Genomic DNA, 23,099 nt, shown 5'->3' on the forward strand with positions numbered 1-23,099 from the left:
CAGGTACTCACTTTGCATCTCTGTCCCATTTTGGTGATTCTCACAGTATTTCAAATGACAGGGTCTCACCCCATTCCTCAGGCTGGAGTGCAGTGGTGCAGTCACACTCACTGCAGCCTCAGTCTCCCGGACCCACGCTATCCTCCCACCTCAGCCTCCCGAGGAGCTGGGATTACAGGGGCCACCATCACACCCAGCTAATTTTTTAAATGTAGAAATGAGATCTCACTCTATTGCCTAGGTTGGTCTCAAACTCTTGGGGCCAGGTGATCCTCCTGTCTTAGCCTCCCAAAGCGCTGGGATTACAGGTGTGAACCACCATGCCTGGTCTTATTATTATGTTTTCTTTTATGGTGATCAGTGATTTTGGATGTTATTATTGTAACTGTTTTGGGACACCATGAACTATGACCACATAAAACAGTGAATTTAATTGATAAATGTGTGTGTTTTGACTGCTCCACAGACCAGCCATTCCCGCATCTCTCTCCCTGTCCTCTTCCTTGAGATGCACCAATCTTGATATGAGGCCAGTGAATAACCCCACAGTGGTCTCTAAGTGTTCAGGTGAAAGGAAGAGTCGCATGTCTCTCACTTTAAGTCAAAAGCTAGAAATGATGAAGCTGAGGGAGGAACATTGAAAGCCAGGATGGACCAAAAACTCTTACACCAAACAATTATCCACATTGTGAATCCGAAGGGAAACTTCTTGAAATGTGCCTCCCTGAACTCACGAATGATAAGAAAGCAAAACAGTGTTATTGTTGGAGTGGTTGGGAGAGAAGATCAAACATTCCCTGAAGCCAAAGCCTAATCCAGAGCAAGACTCTGATTCTCTTCAATTCCGTGAAAGCTGAGGGAATGAGAAAGCTGTCGAAGAAAAGCTGGAAGCGACCAGAGGTTTGTTGGTGACGTTTAAGGAAAGAATCCATCTCCAGAGCATAAGTGCAAGGTGAAGCAGCAGGTGCTGATGGAGAAGCTACAGCAAGTTCCCCAGAAGATCCAGCCAAGATCCTTGATGAAGGTGACTCCACTGAACAACAGATTTTTATTGCAGATGAAACAGCCTCCTCCTGGAAGAAGAGGTCACCTGGGACTTTCACAGCAAGAGAGAAAAAAACCATGCCTCGCTTCAAAGCATCTCTTATTAGGGGCTAACGCAACTGGTGACTTTAAGATGAAGCGGATGTTCACCTACCCTTCCAAAAATCCTAGGTCCTAAAAATGATGCAGTAGCTGCTCTTCCTGTGCTCTATGGATGGAAGAACAAAGCCAGAATGACAGCATGTCTGTTTGCAGTGTGGTTTATGGAATATTTTAAACCCACAGTTGAGAACTACTGCTCAGAAAATGATTCCTTTGAAACTATACTGTTCAAACCGGGCATGGTGGCTCACGCCTGTAATCTCAACACTTTGGGAGGCCAAGGCAAGTGGATCACCTGAGGTCAGGAATCTGAGACCAGCCTGTTGCATATCTGTAGTCCCAGCTACTCAGGAAGCTGAGGCAGGAGAATGCCTTGAACCCAGGAGGTGGAGGTTGCAGTAAGCTGAGATTGCACACTGCACTCCAGCCTGGGCAGCAGAGTGAGACTCTGTCTCAAAAACAAAAACCTAGAAACAAAAAACTATACTGCTCATGGACAATGTGCCCGGCCACCCAGGAGCTCTGATGGAGACATACAAGGAGATGAATGTTTTCATGCCTGTTGACACAACGTCCATTCTGCAGCCCAAAGATGAAGGAGTCATTTTGACTTTCAAACCCTATTATCTGAGAAATACATGTTGTAAAGATGCCATAGACAGTGATTCCTCTGATGGATCTGGGCAAAGTCCATTGAAAACCTTCTGAAAAGGGTTCACCGTTCTAGACGCCATTGAGAACACTTGTGACTTATAAGCAGAAGTCAAAATATGAACATGAACATTAGTTTGGAAGAAGTTGATTCCAACCCTCAGGGATAACTTTGAGGGGTTCAAGACTTTCATGGAGGAAGGCACTGCAGACATGGTGGAAACAGCAAGGGAACTAGAATTGGAAGTGGAACCTGAAGAGGGATTGAATTGTTGCAGTCTCAGGATAAACCTTGAATGAATGAGAAGTTCCTTCTTCTGGATGAGCAGAGAAAGTGGTCTCTTGAGATGGAATCCGCTCCCGGTGAAGACGATGTAAATATTGTTGAAATGACAGCAAAGGATTTAGACTATTTCACAAACCCAGCTGACAGCACAGCCACAGAGATTGACAGGACTGACTCCAGTTTTGAAAGAAGTTCCGCTGTGGGTAAAATGCTATCAAACAGCATTGCCCAACACAGAGAACTCTTTCATGAAAGGAAGAATCCATCTACGCAGCAAACTTCATTGTTGTCTTATTTTAAGAAACTACTGGCCGGGCGCGGTGGCTCACACCTGTAATCCCAGCACTTTGGGAGTCTGAGGCGGGAGGATCACCTGAGGTCGGGAGTTCGAGACCAGCCTGACCAATATGATGAAACCCCATCTCTACTAAAAATACAAAAATTAGCTGGGTGTGCTGGCATGCGCTTGTAATTCCAGCTACTCAGTAGGCTGAGGCAGGAGAATCACTTGAACCTGGGAGGCCGAGGTTGCAGTGAGCCGAGGTAGTGCCATTGCACTCCAGCCTGGGCAACAAGAGCAACCCTCTGTCTCGAAAGAAAGAAAAGAAAGAAGAAAGAAAGAAAGAAAGAAAGAAAGAAAGAAAGAAAGAAAGAAAGAAAGAAAGAAAGAAAGAAAGAAAGAAAGAAAGAAAGAAAGAAAGAAAGAAAGAGAGAGAGAGAGAGAGAGAGAAGGAAGGAAGGAAGGAAGGAAGGAAGGAAGGAAGAAAGGAAGGAAGGAAGGAAGGAAGGAAAGGAAAGGAAGAGAGGGAAGGAACTGCCACAGCCACCCCAACTTCAGCAACCACCACCCTCATCAGTCAGCAGCCATCAGCATTGAGGTAAGACCATCCACCAGCAAAAAGATGACAACGCACCAAAGGCTCAAATGATCATTAGCGTATTTTAGCCACAAAGTATTTTTAATTAAGCTATTTACATTATGTTTTAACATAATGTTATTGCACAATTAATAGACTACAGGATAGTGTAGACATAACTTTTATCCGTGCCATGAAACCAAAAAGTTCTTGTGACTTGCTTTATGGCAATATTTGCTTAATAAACCAAACCTAGAATGTCTCTAGAACCAAACCTGCAATATCTCTCAGGTACCTGAGGTCAAAAAAATTGATGTTTTTTCTTTAAAAAAAAAAACATCAATTCAGTAATGCATTTAACTAATCACTGGCTAACACTTACTGCTCCAGGCATAAGAAGAGCTGGTGTGTGATTGTGTGTGTGTGGTCCAGGGGGTGGCGGGGGGGCAATGCCCATGAGGAATCTCTGCCTTTAAGGAACTCCTGGCCTGTCCTGAGAATTAAATACTCAACACACAGTCGTCAGTGTTAAGCACAATGAAAATAACCCCAACAGTAATTTTCGAGCTAATCTGCCTGGGAAAAAAGCCATCAGTGTTCATGCTTTGAAATCTCTCATTTTTTTTCTTTGGGGACATTCTGAGAGCACTACAAAATGCAGTGTTAAGATTTTGATCCATGTGCATTTCTGAGGCAAATTTGCATCTGCTGTTGGCTGGGGCTTGGGCTGCCCAGGGGGGTACCCTTCTCACACCCTTTTATTCATCATATAACTGCCCCGCCATTACTCCCCAGCCAGCCTTGGCTCGCCGGAGACATTTCAGCAAAAGTAAGCGGGTTCTATGGCAAAACAAAGAATGTGTTGGGCGATTCCATCCCCGCTGGCTGGAAGCATCGCATTTTTTCTTTCTTCAATTCTCCACTAAGGGCTAACTTTACAACTTTTATTATAATATGCTTTATGTACAACAGTGAAACTTTACCGCAACATATGCCTGTTTTATATATTCATACATAAAGCATATTTTTAAAATCCTTCGTCAGAGGCTCGTAATACAATATTAAACCTGCACCATATTTTCTCCATGCATTCATAAAAAGGCACTCAGTCCTTTGGAAAATGTTATTAAGAACTTTGACTCTGGGGTGTAGGATGTTTCAGCCTGTGTGCGCATTTCGCTGGAACAGAAGCGGGAGGAGGGACTGCGCCTGCCGCGCTGAACGGTAACAGGCCTCTGCAGACCTGGAGGAAGGAGGGAGGGCGCTGAAATCCAAGCAGAGCTGTCTGTGTGGGATATTTTTTTCCTCCACTGGGCAGCGGGAGCTGCAAGACATGGATTGAGGGAGTGCATCCTGCTTCTGTTTGGGAAATGAGATGTCACATCAGAAATTATATTCAGTTATTTATCATCAACAGGAGATTTCCAGCAGGACTGGAAGAAATTGAAACAATACCTCTAAGTAATTCCAGCCTTTTTTGGATTAGTGTCTGGTCTCAGGAAAGCCCTATAAACTAGGTGATTCTGACTATTACACATTGTGATTTTTTTGTCCTGGGTCTAAACCCAGCAGATTAATTTTGAGATTGTATTTGACATTTTGCATTCTATTTGTCACTGAGTGACCTGCACGACAAGAAATAAAACCTCCCTTTCCTCCCAGACCCATTGCTGTGTTCCCAAGACAGCTGGAGCCGTACCCGGCTGGCATGGCATCCAGGACACCTTTGTCTTCTAAGTGAGTACTTTCTTTAATTAACAGTCTTCTTACATGTTTTTTAATTTTATTAAGGATTCATTAATTGGCCAGGTGTGGTGACTCACGCCTGTAATCCCAACATTTTGGGAGGCCAAGGCAGGCAGATCACTTGAGGTCAAAAGTTTGAGACCAGCCTGGCCAACATGAAGAAACCCTGTCTCTACTAAAAATACAAAAAAAATAAGCTGGGCATGGTGGAGTGTGCCTGTAATCCCAGCTACTCAGGAAGGTGAGGCAGGAGAATCACTTGAACCCGGGAGATGGAGCTTGCAGTGAGTTGAGATCGCGTCACTGCACTCCAGCCTGGGTGACAGGGCCAGACTCCATCAAAAAAAAAAAAGAAAGAAAGAAAGAAAGAAAGAAAGAAAGAAAGAAAGAAAGAAAGAAAGAAAGAAATTCATTAACTGATATTCCAAAGTGGTTCATTCTGATAGTCTGAGATAACGCCAGCCCTGTTTTGTGCAATGACCCCAGAGAGGGGGCCCCTGACGCTGCATCTCTGCTGGGACCGCCGTCCTGGGGCAGGAGGCTGGGGTGAGCACGTGTCCCATGTGGCACGCAGGACACATGGACACCCAGAAAGGGCCTCGCCTGCCCACATCATCAGCCTACACCATCCTGACCTACATGACGTCATTGCTTTAAACAACTGCCAGTCGGTGTGGCTTCCTCTGAAGCTAAAGCTAACAGATGCCAGCTCCCACCATGAGCCACACAACCCTTCCAGTCCCTAAAAATGCAGAAATGAACAAAATGGAAAGAAAATACCTGCGTGGAGGAGCTTGCCTGCAAGGGGCATCCGTGTCAGCCTGCCTCACCCACATCCGCGGCCATGTGACATCACCTTGCACAAGTGTGACCCTGTGATGATACAGAAAAGCCGTTTGCAGTCGAGGGAGGTTTAGTCTATTTCCAGGCCTCGTTTTTGTTTTGATAAACAGCATCTTACCACAGTCGCAGGAAACTACTCAGGGTGCATGTCTGTATGTAGAATTGCTGTGCCATGCACATCTCCAACTTCAGAAGATACAGAAACACTGCCTGGGCTCAGGTGGCCACAGAGAGGCAGGAGGAAGGTGGACGATGGTGACAAGATGGACAGGAGCAGGTCAGTGAATGTGCTGCCATTGGGAAGAGAGTTCATCCCTCAGATCCCCAGAGGAGGGGCACCCGTGCCACACCAGGCCATGCAGGGGCACCAGGCAGTGAAGGGGAAGCATGGGCAGAGCCTTTACTGTGGCTCCATGGAAGAAACGGGCAGGGCAGGGCAGCGGGCTCAGGACTGCCCAGTGTGGACACGCCAGTGGGTGCTGGGCTGGGGCTGTCCCTGGCTGCTGGCTACCTGGCCCAGGGTGATGAGGGCTGGAAGATGGGACCCAGGGTGTGAGAGCCCAGGGAGGAGGCAGAGGTGGGGCCTCCAGACTGAATGGTTTGTATTGAAAGGTGTGCTCAGATGCAAGTCACCCAGATGCAAGTCTAGGAATTAGTTAAACCTTGGGGAACAGTCCCTCCAGGGTCAGTGAGGACCTGAAGATCAAAGCCTTGGAAACAAAAGTCCCAGTTAGCACCTCTGCTGTTGGAGGCACCTGCCAAGACTCCATGGAACTTCTGTCCCTGACCGGGAGAAACTCCGGGCTGGCCGCGCTCTCCCTGACCACAGGCGCTGCCAGTGCCTCTGATGCGGCCCCTCCACATCCTCCAGGGCACCCTGCAGTACCTTCTCTCTGCAGCCCAGCCTCCCTGCTTCCCTAAGACCTGGGGACCAACCAGATCATGCCACGTGTTGTGTAAAACCACAAGAGAAGGTGGGGTTTGCACATCTCACTCTTCTAACAATTACGATTCTTAAGCAGAGATTCAAAGAGACCATTGCACACCCCTGCTCGTAGAAGCCTTCTTCACAACGGCCAGAAGGCGGAAGCAGCCCAGGGACCCATCTGTCGACAGCTGGAGGGATAAACGCAGTAATGCAATGCAGTCCTCACACACAGAGGGCAGCTTCGACCCCAAAAAGGAAGGAAAGTTGGACACATGTTCCATCACGGATGAACCTCAAGGGCATTGTGCCAAGTGAAACAAACTATTCACAAAATGACAAATACTGTATGATTTCACTTCTAGGAGAGCCCTAGAGGCATCAAATTTGTAGAGACAGAAAGAAGAATGGGGGACGCCGGGGCTGGGGAGGGCGGTGGGAAGTTGATGTTTAATGGGGCAGGGTTGTTTTGTCTCCCAGGCTGCAGTGCAGTGGTGCAACGTCAGCTCGCTGCAACGTCCACCTCCCAGGTTCAGGTGATTCTCCTGTCTCAGCCTCTTGAGTAGCTGGAATTACAGGCATGTGCCACTACGCTCGGCTAATTTTTGTATTTTCTTTCGTAGAGACACGGGTTCACTATGTTGGTCAGGCTGGTCTTGAACTCCTGACTTCAGGTGATCCACCCACCTTGGCCTCCGAAAGTGCTGAGATTACAGGCGTGAGCTACAGCTCCTGGCTGGAGTTTCAGTTTGGGAAGATGAAGAAGTTGTGGAGATGGGGGGTGGTGATGGCTTCAGGCCTGTGAATGTGCTCACTGCCATGGAACAGTTCACTCACCAGTGGTAAAGATGGTAAGTGTTATGTATTTTTTTTTAAACACAATTAAAACATTACAAGAAAAAAAACACTTCCTGTTGATGCTTACTTTGCAGAACATATTGCAATCCCCCAGTATTAATGCTAAGAGTGACTCAAATTTCTCTTAAGGAACTTCTCAGCCCCACACCTCCTGGCTGTGACACGGGATGTCCCCTGAGACACCACGGCCTCAGACCTGCCCCGAACAACTCCGCTGGCTCGGCTATGGGTGTCTGCAGTGTGGGGGTCCTCTCTTCCACCTTCAAAGGCAGCCGTCTCCGCTCACAGATCTGAGCCCCACGACTCCTGACCTCCTCCCTGTTTAACAACCCATTTCCCGCCTCACCGCCTTTGGGACCAGGTTGCTGCTGGGCCCCAGATGGCTAGACACTAAAGGTCTGCATCTGCAGATCTCCAATTCATCAGTCACCGACTGGGATGGAGTCGGCCGGGATGGAGTCGGTGGTCCGTGGCTGCACGGCGCCCGCCTGAGCTCCAGCTGACATCAAATAAGGCCTAAAGATGGCTCGTGTCTATGTTCCTGCAGCGGCCTGGTTTTAAGCAGAAAGCTTGTCTGCGGCCGCTGGCTGCCAAGACTGTCTCTGTTCATTCTCAACCCTGCCTCCCTGCCCTCGGCATCCCCTCACTCTCTGATGTGTGACTAAGGCTCTGTTTACACTCGCATTAAGGCAGACAGAGTGTAATGCCATTTGCAAGTGAACTATAGAATTATTCACCAAAACAGCGTCTAGAGGTTCATCCTTAAGGAACAGTCACAGGAAAATCAGTTTCTGTACCACACGTGGAAAACAGAGACAAATGGTCGAGCTTAAGTTCCATGATCGGTTCTCCGTGGCCAGGAGAAGCGCTTAAAGGATTCCACGCAGATGGGCAGTGGCCGAGGCAGTTTCCTCATCCAGGAAGTTCTTGTCCAGGTAGAAATGAAATGACAGAAAGGCCAGCTCCTATGCCACAGCGGCCTCCACAGAGGGGCTCACAGCCACAGCGTGAGCGGCTGATTTCCAGATAAAGGGAGCAAGTCATAACTGGAGTGAGCATGCCTGGAGCCAGAGGGACGGAGGAAGCCCCTCAGGTGAGGAAGGGCTGCGGGAGGGAGGGTCGCGGCGGCGTCCGGGAAAGCGTGGGTCTGCCTGCAGTTAGAGTTATCGGCATCAGAGTCCGCACTTCCACCGGGATGATGGTATTTTACCACGTTTGACGTCTGCCTCTTCCGGAAGGCGGTGACCAGGAATCCAGCCGGGCCGTGGCTCTGGGCATTGGTGACTGTGATAAAAGCTCCCGTCTCGGCCAATCTTTCCGGGATTTGCTATTTATAAGAAGATGAGGCCAGGTGCAGTGGCTCATACCTGTAATCCCTGCACTTTGGGAGTCTAAGGTGGGTGGATCGCTTGAGCCCAGGAGTTTGAGATCAGCCTGGGCAACTCAGTGAGACTCTGTCTCTACAAAAAATGCAAAAATTAGCCAGATGTGGTGGTGCACAACTGTAGTCCAAGCTACTCGGGAGGATGAGGTGGGAGGAGCACTTGAGCCCAGGAGGTGGAGGCTGCAGTGAGCTAGGATTGTGCCACTGCACTCCAGCCTGGGCAAGAGAGTGAGACCCTGTCTCAAAATTAAAACAAACAAAAAAAGAAGGTGATATAGTATGACAACGGGTAATATCCTCCAATTAAAACAAATGCAGCGTGCATAGTTGTCATGGGCTGAATTTGGTCCATCCAAAATTCCTGTGTGGAAGTCCAGATACGTCAGAATGGGACTGGATCTGGACACAGGTCTTTAAAGAAGGAATTAAGTTAACGGGAGGTCATTGAGGTCCTGATACCTCACAATGGGACTGGATCTGGACACAGGTCTTTAAAGAAGGAGTTAAGTTAACGGGAGGTCATTGGGGTGAGCCCGAATCCCATCTGACTGCCATCGTTGTGAGAGGGGGCCAGGTGAGGACACAGGGAGGAGACACTGGCTGCAAGCCATGGAGAGGCCATGGGAGGAACCACAGAGAAGCCACAGAAGCCTCAGGAGGAGCCAGCCCTGTCCCGCCACAATCTGAGCTTCCGGCCTCCGGGACTGTGAGGGGATCATCTCGCTTCAGCCTCCAGGTCCGAGGCATTTGTCACAGCAGCCTGAGCGAAGACAACAGTGCCTGTGGTGCTGCACACCCGATTCCTGGACCACGTCTGCGTGTGGACACTCGGTGCGGGCTCTGGGCAGAGACAGGCGAGAGATGCAGCCGCCGCCCTGCCTGGTGCAGGGACCAGGAAGGGGCGTGTGTGAGGCTCCGTAGAGGATGCCCAGTGATGCTCCTCAGACCTGGGCTCCGGTCCTTGGGACTCAGGGCCCCCGGCACCCCCAGCAGGGGACAGGCAGGGGAAAAATTAGGCCGGGGGGAGGGACCTCTTGGCCACTCAGGACTCCTCCTGCCACTGGGCACATGGGCAAAACCAAGGTCAGTACCTTCAGGGGTGAGCAGCCTCTGCTATCTGGGAGAGGAAGGAGAAGCCTCAGAGCCCTGGTGTTCCTGGGGCATCTCCTGTACTTCCCAGCCCAGGGAAAAGTCCAGCAGGAGACAGAGGCAGTGCTGTGTGCGGAGCCAAGGACCCAGGCCCACAGGAGGGATGCGTGGGTCCTCTCCAGGCAGAGAGCCCTGGGCAACTGGGGGAGGAGGCTGAAAGCAGAATGGACCTGGCCTGGGGTCACCTGCCCAGAGAGGGGAGGGAGGGGCCAGCTGCTGCACGTGAGCTGCCAACAATGCTCCCTGCCTCCGCCTCTTCCAAAGCACCTGCGGCCATCCGCATGGCCCTGAGGCCCTGTGCTGCCGTCACCCCAGATGGTGAGCGGCTTTGCTCAGACATCCCCTGGGCTTCCCAGCTCCTAGACCATTCTGGAGCATAACGGCCCAAGAACGATGCCAACAGAGGTACACAGAGCAGCTGCAGCCACCCCCAGACTCCAGGCCCTGGAGGGGAGCCCCTGCCTCGGGCATGCACAGTGGAGTAGGGATCTGCTGGGAAGGAGGTGAGTGGATAAAATCAGTCGGGTGATGGCAAGCACTGTAAGACACTGGAGAGTCAGGAGCCTGGGCGAGGGATCTCCCTGCTCAGGGAGAGGCTGCACTGAGAGGTGGGCATTTGGGCAGAGTGACGGGTGCTATAAGGGAACAGCCAGGCTGATCCCCCAGCATCGCATCCCAGGCAGGCGCAACCCTGTGACAAGCCCTCCAGCCAGGGCCGCCCTCTGAGGCTAGAGTCAGGGCGAATGGACAAGGCTGGCTGGAGCCAAGTGACCAAGGGGACAAGCCGGCAGAGGGAGGTGAAAATGCCACCCCCAAAGCTCAGTGGGGTGCTGCCCAGACCCTGACCTCTGCTGTGGCTCTGCCAGGCATTGCCAGCCCCATGGCTTCTGTGGAGACCCCTCTGCCTTGTTGAAACCTAGGCCGTCCTGATGATGTCTGAATGCCTTTGGGGTGCTTCTCTCGGAGGGTAGAGGAAAACCGCATCAAACCCGCGGAGAGGTCACGTCAGACGTTGCAGGGCCCGGCAGGGAACTGAGGGTTTCAGCCTCACTCCTTCCTCTTCTCTGCGGTTAAATAGGATGGGGGTGGGGGTGCTTGATTTCTTCTCGTGTTTTTCTCCTGGTTTCCTGCACTGGGCAGGGAAGGGGTGCTGGGTCTGTGAGTCTGGCCATTTCCTACCTCCTGGCGCAGATGGAGTGGCGCTTTCCACACCAGAACTTGCTTCCTTCCTTCCACAGTTCTTCCCGGCGCCTTTCTGCCACCGAGCCTGTCCTCATTTCACGGAACTGATGTATGTGAATCTGTGACGTGGATGCATCATCATTTACGTAACTGGTCTCCAACCCATGAACACCGATGTTCGTTGGCAAGTGTTCGTTCTCGGGAGCGGTGCTGCAGGGAGCCTCCCGGGGTCCACCTTCTGCACATGCACAAACTTCTGCAGAGATTTTCAAACCTAACGCTGCTGCATTAAAGAAAATGCATATTTTAAAATGTGATAGATAGTGCCAATTTGCCCCTGAAACGTATCCTTTTTCTCTGGTTCATTTTCATGATTTCTCCTTAGAATTTTTCACCCTCTGCAGCGAATCCGTGTTCTGACCGTCTGCCTGGCTGTGTTTCCATCAGCTGTGGAAGCCATGTGGACAGACACGGGGCCCCTATCGTCTCCCCTTGCGTTTCCAGGCCTGAGAACGTTTATTGAATGAATGAACCCAAGGGCTGACCCAATTAGGAGTCTTACTCACAGTCCAGGAGGACACACATTTCCCCAGCCCCTGTCAATCCTGAATGTTGAGAATCCCTCCAATTTAGCCAATTTAAGAGAGGTATCATTGTTTTTATACTCGTGAGGTTGATTGATCGTATTTTATGTTTATTTGCCATTTATACATATTTCTTTAATTTGCTTGTTCATGTAATTCTTCTCATTCTTTAATTGTTTTAGTTGTATTTTTCTTGTTGATGTGTGAGATATATATTTATCTATGTATTATATACGCATATATATATATATCATTTTAATTCAAGAAAGCTTAAAGATTTTAGCAATGTAGTTCAGTACCAGTCAATTTCATCACTCTTTTCAACAAGCACAGAACGGATTCATAAAGAAGAATTTAGATTGTATTTTGTAACATTGATTATATCATTATCTTCATGTTTGCATTTGGATTTACTATATGGGATAATAGTAATATGCATAAAAATGAGCATTAAATATGTGTAAATATTTAAACATTTAAACATTCCAGAGTCAGTCAGAAAATCTCCATTGTGTTAAAAGACAGTGAAATTGTTAAAAAAATCTTCATAAACAGATTTTAAGCATTTGTTTTCCAACAATTCCATAGATGATAAGTACAGACAGTGGATATAATCCGAGTGGAAACAGGATGGTGCCCATCGAAAGGTGCCCTGAGGTGGAGGATCTCTCTCGTGTCCTAGAGAACGAACCCTAACAGAATCGAGTTTCCTTCCTCCTCTTGAGGGTAGAGACACAGTTTCATTGACTGCTGGTCATAGGAGGCCTCCTCAAGGTGCCCGTGGCTGGGTGCCAGCAGGCGGTGCCCAGAACAGAACACTCTGGAGCATGAGGCACAGGCCGGCATCCTCAGGGGTCTGAGCACACCCAGGCTGGCCACAAGCTTGACTCCGAGCCATCCTCAGCAAATCCATCAACCTGACCAAAGTCATGATGCCCTGAATCTCATTCACCCTGTCACAGCACAGATTAAACCCTGAAGGATCATTGTAGAGGGTCCAACTAGGGTGAGCACAGAGCTTTCAGTTCAAAATAGAGTGGGAGAGGCTCATGCATTTCCTGGTGAATTGGTACATTCCAGATGGGTTCTTCAGAAGTTTGGAAACATTCCCTGGAGATGAAATAACTTCTATTATCACAGATTCTGCCAGGTGGAAATTCCAAAGACATTCTCAGGGATTGAGAAAACAGGGAAATAAGAAGGAGACTCATTAGGATTTCAGCCTGTGATGCTGGCAGGTAGGGGGTGTAGACACCCAGCCTCTAATTCTGCCACCAGCCCCAACTGTCCTCCTCACAGGCAAAGCACATTCATTCCATCCCAACAGCCTAGGGCCATCTTCCCCACTAACGAGGCAAGACCTTTCTGAGTCTCCCCACAGTGCCCCAGGAACTATGAGGCATCCTCGCCTGGCCCATAGGGACAGGAGCTCTTTCCATCCCTGAGTGGGCACCTGGCATTTTCCCCTGTGATGATCGCATGAAGTGCCTTCCCATGCTGGGGGTCTCGTCACACACACCTGCTGATCCATGCCCCAAATAATACTTGAGGGAGCCCCTCTGCACAGTGAGGCTTCTCTCTGTGTCACTTGCCTCTTGAGTACTAAGTCCTGTGAAATCTAGATGCTTTGGTCTCTCCCCAGACCATGGGCTCTCCTTCTTCAGTTCAGGAGGACTGCCGGGTTCCACCTGATTCTTCCACCTAACCAACCCCCTCCACAGCCTGCAAACTCTGCAGGTGGAAGCCTGGGGCTGGCTCAGGACCCACCTGCCTCTTTCTCTCGGGGCAGATTGCCCTCCATTGCCTTGTTTCCTGTGTCTTGAAAACCATGTTTCATATATTGTGTCTGCTGCTGTTTGTTTATTTGTCAGGCAAGAGGGTAAATGTGGTCCCTGTTGTTTTATTTTAGCTTAGCATTATTATTATTATTATTATTAATTTTTTTTTGAGATGGAGTCTGGCTCTGTAGCCCAGGCTGGAGTGCAGTGGTGCGATCTCGGGTCACTGCAAGCTCTGCCCCCTGGGTTCACGCCATTCTCCTGCCTCAGCCTCCTGAGGAGCTGGGACTACAGGCGCCCGCCACCATGCCCAGCTTTTTAAAAAATTTTTATTTATTTATTTATTTTAGTAGAAATGGGGTTTCACCGTGTTAGCCAGGATGGTCTTGATCTCCTGACCTCGTGATCCACACACCTTGGCCTCCCAAAGTGCTAGGATTACTGGCCTTAGCAATATTTTCAATGGGAAAAAAGCCACTGAAACAAGTTGAGATCGAAAGCAGAATATGTAAATAAAACACATCTACACAATGAAATATACAACAGCAAAAATAACACTTCAGGTGAATAAATCTCAGAAGATACATATTGAGCAAAAGGATCAAGTCACAGAATGTCAAATACAGCATCACTCTATAACAAGTTCCAAGTGGAGCTTTAAATCAAGAACCATGTTATTCAGGGATGCATTCATAGGAGTGAAGCTATGAAGAGACACAGGAAGTGGTTAACACACAATTAGGAAGGCAGCCACCGCTGGAGCAGTGGAGGGGCACGCAGGGGTTACCTGGCAGAGGCAATGCAGTAATTGCTAGCCTGAATGATAGCTTGCTTGGCCATTGATTCAATGATTAATGTTTTAAAATCTACATAAAATCTTGTTACTATTTTGTGCGCATATAAACACATGTAATATTTTATATCATAATATACGGTTTTAAAAATTGTAATAAACTATTCTTCTCAGTTAAAGACAACGTGTTTAAATTATAAGAAAAAAAGCTCACTTATTTGCTCCTTGTAAGACATTCCTAAAACAAAATATTAACATTTGTAATTATCAACATTAACAGAAACGTGAAATATAAATGTATAGAGTATTATGATTTATCTCATTAATATTAGACAAAAATTATTCAAGGCCAAAGATTAGCACAAAATCGTGTCAATTGTATGCCATTTGAATGACTAATGGGATTTTATATGTATGACCGTTAATACAATAATATTTCTATGCAATTATATTCCTGTGCAATGTTTAAAGCAAAATACAAGAAGATAAAGGATAAATACTAGAAATATAATGTTATAGGAGACTTTAACCCACATATTTTTGTGCTTCATACAATAAATAGGCACAAATAAGATTGTAAAAGTTTTGAACAATATAATGAAGAAGCAAGTAATTTGTTTTACTGCACAGGAAAGACTTTGAAAAATAAATAATTCACTGTCACATAAACAAATAAATCATAGTTCAATAACTTGCAGAATCAGAAATTATACAGAGAATGTTCCCTGATGATGTCAAAATAATAATAGAGGACAATACAAATACAACTTTTAGCTAAAACAACCCAAAAACTGGAATTGAGTTGCGAGTACACACTTCCTCTAGTAAACCTTGGCCAAACGTAGAAATTAAAACTGTCATTACGATTTATCGAGAAAGTAATTCATTTGAGAACTTTAAAAATGAAGCCAAACCTCCACTCAGGTTAAATTTCATTACTTTTATAATTGTTTCCATTTAAAAAGAAACAATACAAATAAATAAAATGAGCATTAAATCTAAGAAATTAGAACGAGACCAACCAAAGACCAAAGGAAGGCAGGAAGAACTTAATTAACTCAAAAGCAGAAAGTAATGACTTGTGAGCGGTAATTCAGTGGAATAATTAAGGCTGATAATCTTTTCTTTGGAAAGACCAGTCAAATAGCGACACCCCTGTCAAGTCTAATTAAAACAACCAGTCAGGAAAAAGAATTCAGATACCGCGAAGCCACCGCATGACAGGGGGACCGTCTACAGAGCGATACACTCCAATCCAGACCATCTAGTTGAAACAGATCGTTTTGGGGAGAAACCCCAATTGCCAAAATTTTCCAAGGAAAAATAGACACCAGCAATTGAATAATGACCAGAGAGCAGGTTCTTAACGAGCTGTGTCCAAGGATCACACGGGAAGGAGTGGTGCTTTCACAGGAGAGCGTAGGCCCCACGGCAGCGGCCTCAGCAGCATCTTGCAAAGAGGGCAGGGAGCAGACCCCCTCCCTCCCTCCCTCCCTCCCTGGGCCACCTGAGAGAGGCAGGGATTCCAAGAGCCACCAGCACCACCAGCTCCTCTGCAGACAAAACTGCACCCACCGAGCTCTGAGGGACTCGGGAGCCCAGAGGCTGCCTGTGGCGGAAGAAGGACCCGCCAGGAAAGAGGGCGACTGGAAGCAGCAGAGGGGAGAAGGCTGAGCGGAGCTTTGTGTGGATTCTATTTTGTCTTTCAGGTTCCCTTGCAGAGCGTCACTCATGTTCGGAACCTCGGTGCAAAGGGGCCCCCCACCAGTCTCCTGTCAAACCTGAATGCTACGAATCCTTCCAAAGCTGCCAATTTGACAGAGGTCTTTATTGTTTTTATTGTAAGTTTTTGGGTTTTTTGAGACAGAATCTCCCTCTGTCGCCCAGGCTGGAGTGCAGTGGTGTGATCTTAACTCAGTGCAACCTCCGCCTCCCAGGTTCAAACAATTCTCCTGCCTCACCCTCCCAAGTAGCTGGGATTACAGGCGCCCACCACCACGCCTGGCCAATTTTTGTGTTTTTAGTAGAGACGGGGTTTCGCCACATTGGCCAGGCTGGTCTTGAACTCCTCACCTCAGGTGATCCACCCACCTCGGCCTCCCAAAGTGCTGGGATTACAGGCATGAACTACCGCACCTGGCCTGTTTTTATTAGAATTTTTAAATGTCTAGTGAGGTTGATCACATTTTAGGTTTATTTGTCATTTATACAACTTTATTTAAATTGCTTGTGTCCTTTGCCCACTCTTTAAATGTGTTAGTCGCAGGTTCTTCTCTTTAATTTGAAGGACACACACACAGACACTCATGTAATATAAATTTTATTTATTTGAAGGAGATAAATAGATATAAAAACACATATAGATAGATACAGATATATGCTTAAGTCTTAAGAGTTAGCAATTCAGTGCAGTCTAATACCAGTATATTCCCCCAAGGCACCTTTCATCCGGGCAGAGGCAGCTGTGTCAGTGCTCTCGGCTTCTCATCTAGGTCTGAGGACAGCCCTGCTCAAGAAAGGGGCGCATCTGAAGCCTGCTGCAGAGGAGCTAATGAAAGCAGGTATGGACTGACCCGGCAGCAAGCAAGCGAGGTCAGCCGTGGCCACTGCCTGAGCAGACATCTCCTCTCTTCTGTTTAAATGGCAGGGGCTGGTGTAGAACGTGTCTTACCCCCTGCTCCTTCCCCAGAACGCTGGGAGCAGCTGAGAAGCTCACATTCCCACAGGCTGAGAAATCTGGAAAACCTGGAAAAGCTGCTATGAACAAGGGCAGAAAGACTTAAAACAGGATGGCCAAATACATGCAAAAATATAAGGGAAGAAAATGAGTCAGCGGGGCGCGGTGGCTCACACGTGTAATCCCAGCACTGCGGGAGGCCGAGGCGGGTGGATCACGAGGTCAGGAGATCAAGACCATCCTGGCTAATATGGTGAAACCCCGTTTCTACTAAAAATACAAAAAATTAGCCGGGCGTGGTAGCGGGCGCCTGTGGTCCCAGCTACTCGGGAGGCTGAGGCAGGAGAATGGCGTGAACCTGGGAGGCGGAGCTTTCAGTGAGCCGAGATCGTACCACTGCACTCCGGTCTGGGCGATAGAGTGAGACTCTGTCTCAAAAAAATAGAGACAAGGAAAACTCACTGAAAACGAAGCAATTGGAAATATTAGGCATGAAAATGCAATATTTGAAATGTAAAACAATCCCATACAATAAATAGTAGAATGGATATAACTGAAAAAAAATCATGAGACTGAAGATCACGGTGAGGAACTTTCTCTAATTAGACACATTATAGCAAAATCGGAGAATGCCAAAGACAAAGAGAAACTGATCAAAGCCTATAGAGGAAGGAGCGGCTTGCTCACAATAACTGCGGTAAGACTGATGCCAGATTTCTCTGGATGCAATTGATATACATATTAAAAGAAAATAAGTTTGAGTTTAGAAATGTATTATCTAGTCATGTTGTCATTTATGTGTTAAAAAAAAAAAACCCAAGTAACCAAACAATAACAACAACAAAAACACTCTTGAATTTTTCAAGTAAAATTAGCAAATCCAGAGATGTTACAAGCAAGATGGAGAATAACAGTGATCTAATATTTATGTGCCATTATCTTAAAATTTAAAAAACTAAGCTAAAGAGGTAAAAGAAAGAATATTCATGACAACTCAGAAAGGAACATGAGCATGCTAAACTAATCGTCTTCTTAGAAAAACAACATAAAAATCTATATGGTAAAAAATCAATAGTGGTAAATAAATATGAGTACGTTCTCAAGGGTAACCACTAGTAAAATAAAATAGGTTATGCAACTTGCCAAATAGAAGAAAATACAGAGACTGTAATAAAAGTAAACCAAATAAATAAAAGGGTAAATGACAAATGGAAAAATGAAATAAAAGGGTAGAGGTAAGTTCTACTAAATAAACATTTAAAATAAAGTTAAGACAAAACTTTTCAGGTTGAATAAAAAATGAAAAAGAGCCAACGACATATCATCTGTAGGAGACATAACAGAAGAATGCAGAGTGATGGACAAGAAACAGATGGAAAGGATATGCTATTGAAATATGAACCCAAGTAAGGCTAGATAGCAACCACAACGCTGGACAAAATCACAGGCAACTGCATCATATCCTGAAGATCAAAGCAGGATGCAATGGAGGAGCACAAGGACAGCTAAATTGACACATAGCTATCATCAACATGCAAGCATTGAATAACACCGCTGAAAAGCACATCAACAAAATCTAAAACAGCTGCCGGAAGAGACAGCTAAGTCAAATGTTGTGATTGGCTATTTTAACTACTCTGAGAATATTTTTAGATCCAGCAACCAAACACGCACAGAAAGAAAGGAGAGGTAAAGACTCAATCAATAATTTCAAGATCTAGGAAATATTTATAAGCATAGACACATAAAGTCTCAATCATTCTCAGTTTAAATAGAACACGGAAAAGATCTCCCAACTACAATACAGTCAATTTTGAAATTAATTTCAAAAACGTATCCAAATTGTCAATATGTTTGGAAATGAAGAAATATTTTCTTATGTAAACTTTGGGTTATGAAGAAGAATGGAAAACTAATTAAAGTATTTAGAAGTAAATGAAGGTAAAAATATTACATGTAAAATGTGTGGACACAGCAAAAGCAATCAAGAAAGAAAAGCTTCAGGGAGAAAATTTATAGCTTTCCTTGCATTAACCAGGAAACCAGTAAGGTTAGAAACAATAAACTGATTTTTCAAATCAAGAAGTTTGGAAGACACATCGGAGAAACCCAAAGAAACCAGAAATGTAGAAACAAGAAAAAAGAGGATGAAAATCATTGAAACAGTTCATTCGCCTCATGTTCTCCAAGTCCATCTGTGTTGGTTATAGGGATTGGGTACAAAGCTTTTCAGGCAGGAGGAAAGGATTTTGAGATCCCCTGGACAGCATGGTGACTATTGTCCAGGATAAGTAATGTACTGAACATTTCACATTGCTGCAAGAGACTTTAAATGTTCTCTCTACAAAATAAAAGTGGGTAGGTAAGGTGATAATATAATTAAAAGTTTATATAATGAAATGTTAATTCGCTTGATTTAATCATTCCCCCAATGCGTACATATATCCAAACATCATGGTGTACCCCATAAATATATACGTTTATTATTTGTCAATGAAAACTATATTTTAAATCTATTTTAAAAATCAGTGAAATAGAAAAGGTGATTGGACGAGAAAAAGGAAACCAAAATCTGATTCTTTACAGAGATTACAGAATAGGTTTCCACAAATCAGAGTAAGGAAAATGTAGGCAGAGGAGAGAAAGACAAATCACAGAGGGAGGGAAGAGAGCAACCGTGATGCAGGGGAACTAAAGGGACGCAGTGATGAAACCACGCTAAAAGTTTATCCACTCTTCTACCCCTATGCATTTGAAAAATGATTAAATGGATAAAACAGACAAAATGCAAAAACAGGCTGGAAAATAAATAGGGAATTTAAATAGACCAATACTTATTAAAGAAATTAAAATTATAGCCAAAGACTCCCGTGTCCAAAAAAACCTGGAAAAGGTGGTCATGAAAAGGGAATCTATCACACGTTAGAGGAGCAGATAATTCCTGAAGCTGTTCCAGACTGTGTTTGCAGACACATGCAGAGTGCTGTGTTTTATTGAGGAAAGAGAGAGACCCTCTCTCTTATTGTTTTATATTGTTTTATACTCAGTACCTGTTTTAAAAAGAAACAAGGAAGTGAAACCAAAGGCAGGCAGCAGACCCAAAACCAGACCCGAAACCAGGCCTGGGCCTGCCTGGCCTAAACCTAGTAGTTAAACATCAACTCATGACTTAGCAACCGATGTTATCCATAAATTCCAGGTATTGTGTGGCAGAACGTTGTGAAACTCCCTGCTCTGTTCTCTTTCACTCTGACTACTGGTGCATGAAGCCCCGTCACGTACCCCTCAGATTGCTCGATGAATCGCGAGCCTTTCGTGTGAAATCTTCAGTGTTGTGAGCCCTTAAAAGGGACAGAAATTGTGCACTCAGGGAGCTCGGACTTTAAGACGGTAGCTTACCGATGCTCCCAGCTGAATAAAGCCCTTCCTTCTACAACTCGGTGTCCGAGGGGTTTTGTCTGTGGCTCGTCCTTCTACATTATCAGCTACTGCCTTAGAAACTAAGACTTCAAAAGCACAAAGTATTTCTATTAATTTTCTGCAGCTGCTGTAACCAATGACCACAAACTTGGCGGCCAGACCCAACACTAATGTATTCATTTACAGGTCCAGAGATCAGAAGTCCAGCATGAGTCTCAGTAGGCAGGGCCTCCTGGAGGTTCCGGGGAGAATCCCTGTCCTTGCCTGTTTCAGCTTCTAGAACCACGGGATTCTGCAGCCCAGGGCCTCCTCTGTCTTCACAGCTAGCAATGGAGGGTGGAGTCCTTCTCCCGTCGTATCGCTCCGCTTGCCTCTTCCACCTTTAAGTGGAAGACAGGACCCACCTGGATAATCCAAGGTTGCCTCCCTTACTTCAAGTTCCACCTGCAACCCTGGCACCCCTTATGACAGGTACCAGCCAGGTAACAGGTTCACAGGTTTCAGGGATTAGGACACGGGTGTCTTTAGGAGGGCTTTAGTCTTCCTACTATGATTTGATATGATTTATTTTATTTTATTTTATTTTATGTTATTTTATTTGAGATGGAGTCTTGCTCAGTCACCCAGGCTGGAGTTCAGTGGCCCGATCTCTGTTCACTGCAAGCTCCGCCTCCCGGGTTCACGCCATTCTCCTGTTTCAGCCTCCTGAGTAGCTGGGACTACAGGTGCCCGCCACAACGCCCGGCTAATTTTTGTGTATTTTTAGTAGTGACGGGGTTTCACCATGTTAACCACAATGGTCTCGATCTCCTGACCTTGTGATCCACCTGCCTCAGCCTCCCAAAGTGCTGAGATTACAGGCATGAACCACCACGCCCGGCCCTGATATGATTTATGATGTGACATGATATATAATGTGACATGTGATATGTGCCATGACATGATATTTAAATGCATGTGATTTCTCTGTATATTTATATGTGGATAGTATCTTAAAGAGTACACACCAATATTTTTAAGTATCTTCCTCCCCAAAGGAGGATGATTTAAGTCTTTCTCATATGCCCTTCTCTGGTGTATTCACAGTGACTATGTGTGTTATTTCCCCACATATGTGTTTGGGTGTCCACAACAGAAGGCTTAATGGCAACCTTATAATAATAAATGGTGCATTGTATGTCAGGGGTTAGCTGTGAGTTTAACTCGGAACACACCGACCACCAGGGGCCCCAGAGAACATCGGCTCCCACTCCTGACCCCTCCTGCTCCAGTGCAGGCAGAGCCGCCAAACAGCCCCAGGGACCTCGGAGGACAGCGTGCCTTCCTCTGCTCTGTGTCTTCTGGCTCAGTGAGGAGAGTTGCAGGGAGGGCGTCCCCTTCGAAGGACTCTTATTTCATTCTTAACACAGGGAAGGCAGCCTCCCCCAGGACGCCTCTGGCTGCATGCACCGGCTTGCTCCTCTTTGTCGCCCAGTAAATCAGATGTTTGCACTGTGGCAATGCGTGGAGCAAATGATTAAACTGTCTATGAAGGCCACGGAGGTCTTCATTGAGGTTAACTGCTTGTGAATTTGCAGCTCAGGGAAGGTCTGTGGGAGCCCACGAGACGTTCTTGCATCGACCGACGGCCTTCGTTGTCTGTCGGTGTCACACAGGCTGGCCTCACCTTCCCAAAGGGGCCCCAGCCCGTGGACGGGGACCTGTGAGTCGTGGGCAGGATTCAAGTGCCAAAGTCTGAAGGTTCTGAGGGGAGCAGAGTCCAAGTGCACCCTGGTGCTTTCCGAAGCCTGCTCTTCAAAGGGATGGTTTGGGGACCTTAGGAAGGAGATGCTGTCAGATGTTTACCTGATCCGGTCTTCACATCTTCCTGGATCGCTTGGACTTTGCCACTTGCTCCTGTCCCCGCCATTGCTCTAACAAATTACCACCAAGCTCAGTGAGCTCCAGGCTGGCCACTCAGGTGGAAATTCTGCGTCCTTGGCTTGTGGTGTGACCTGCTGACAATGCTCTGCTCAGGCCCTCTCCTCCCTCCCCTTCCTGGCACTCGGACCCTCCAGGCCATGTCACCGCTGCCTCTTTGGCCTGTTTCCCCTGGAAGCAGAGAGAGAGCAGCAAGAGAAGAACTCGGCCAATGGCGCTGGCTTTGGAGATGGAGGAGGGGCCGCAAGTCAAAGGAGGCAGATGCCTGTAAAAGCCGGAAAGACGGATCCTCCCCTGGAACCCCTGGGGGATGCAGCCTCATGAGACCCAGGCTGGACGGCTGACCTCTGACCTCCAGAGCTGTGGGTGATGCACCTGCTTTGCGCTGTTACGTCGCTCGATCAAAGGTGATTTTTTTTTTTTTTTTTTTTTTGAGACGGAGTCTCGCTCTGTCACCAAGGCTGGAGTGCAGTGGCGCAGTCTTGACTCACTGCAAGCTCTGCCTCCTGGGTTCACACCATTCTCCTGCCTCAGCCTCCCGAGTAGCTGGGACCACAGGCGCCCGCCACCACTCCCGGCTAATTTTTTGTATTTTTAGTAGAGACAGGGTTTCACCATGTTAGCCAGGCTGGTCTCAATCTCCTGACCTCATGATCTGCCTGCCTCGGCCTCCTAAAGTCCTGGGATTACAGGAAAGGTGATGTTTTAATGGCAGCAGTAAAAAATAGACACAGTACAGGATCAATGTTTACTGCTGACACAATTACATTACTGGGCTTTTTATTTTTATTTTATTTATTTCTTTTGAGACAGGATCTTGCTCTGTCACCCGGGCGGGAGTACAGTGGTGTGATCATAGCTCACTGCGGTCTCCACCTCCCCAGGCTCAAGGGATCCTCC

Source organism: Macaca nemestrina, chromosome 15, assembly GCF_043159975.1.
Source record: "Macaca nemestrina isolate mMacNem1 chromosome 15, mMacNem.hap1, whole genome shotgun sequence".
Taxonomy (NCBI): Eukaryota; Metazoa; Chordata; class Mammalia; order Primates; family Cercopithecidae; genus Macaca; species Macaca nemestrina.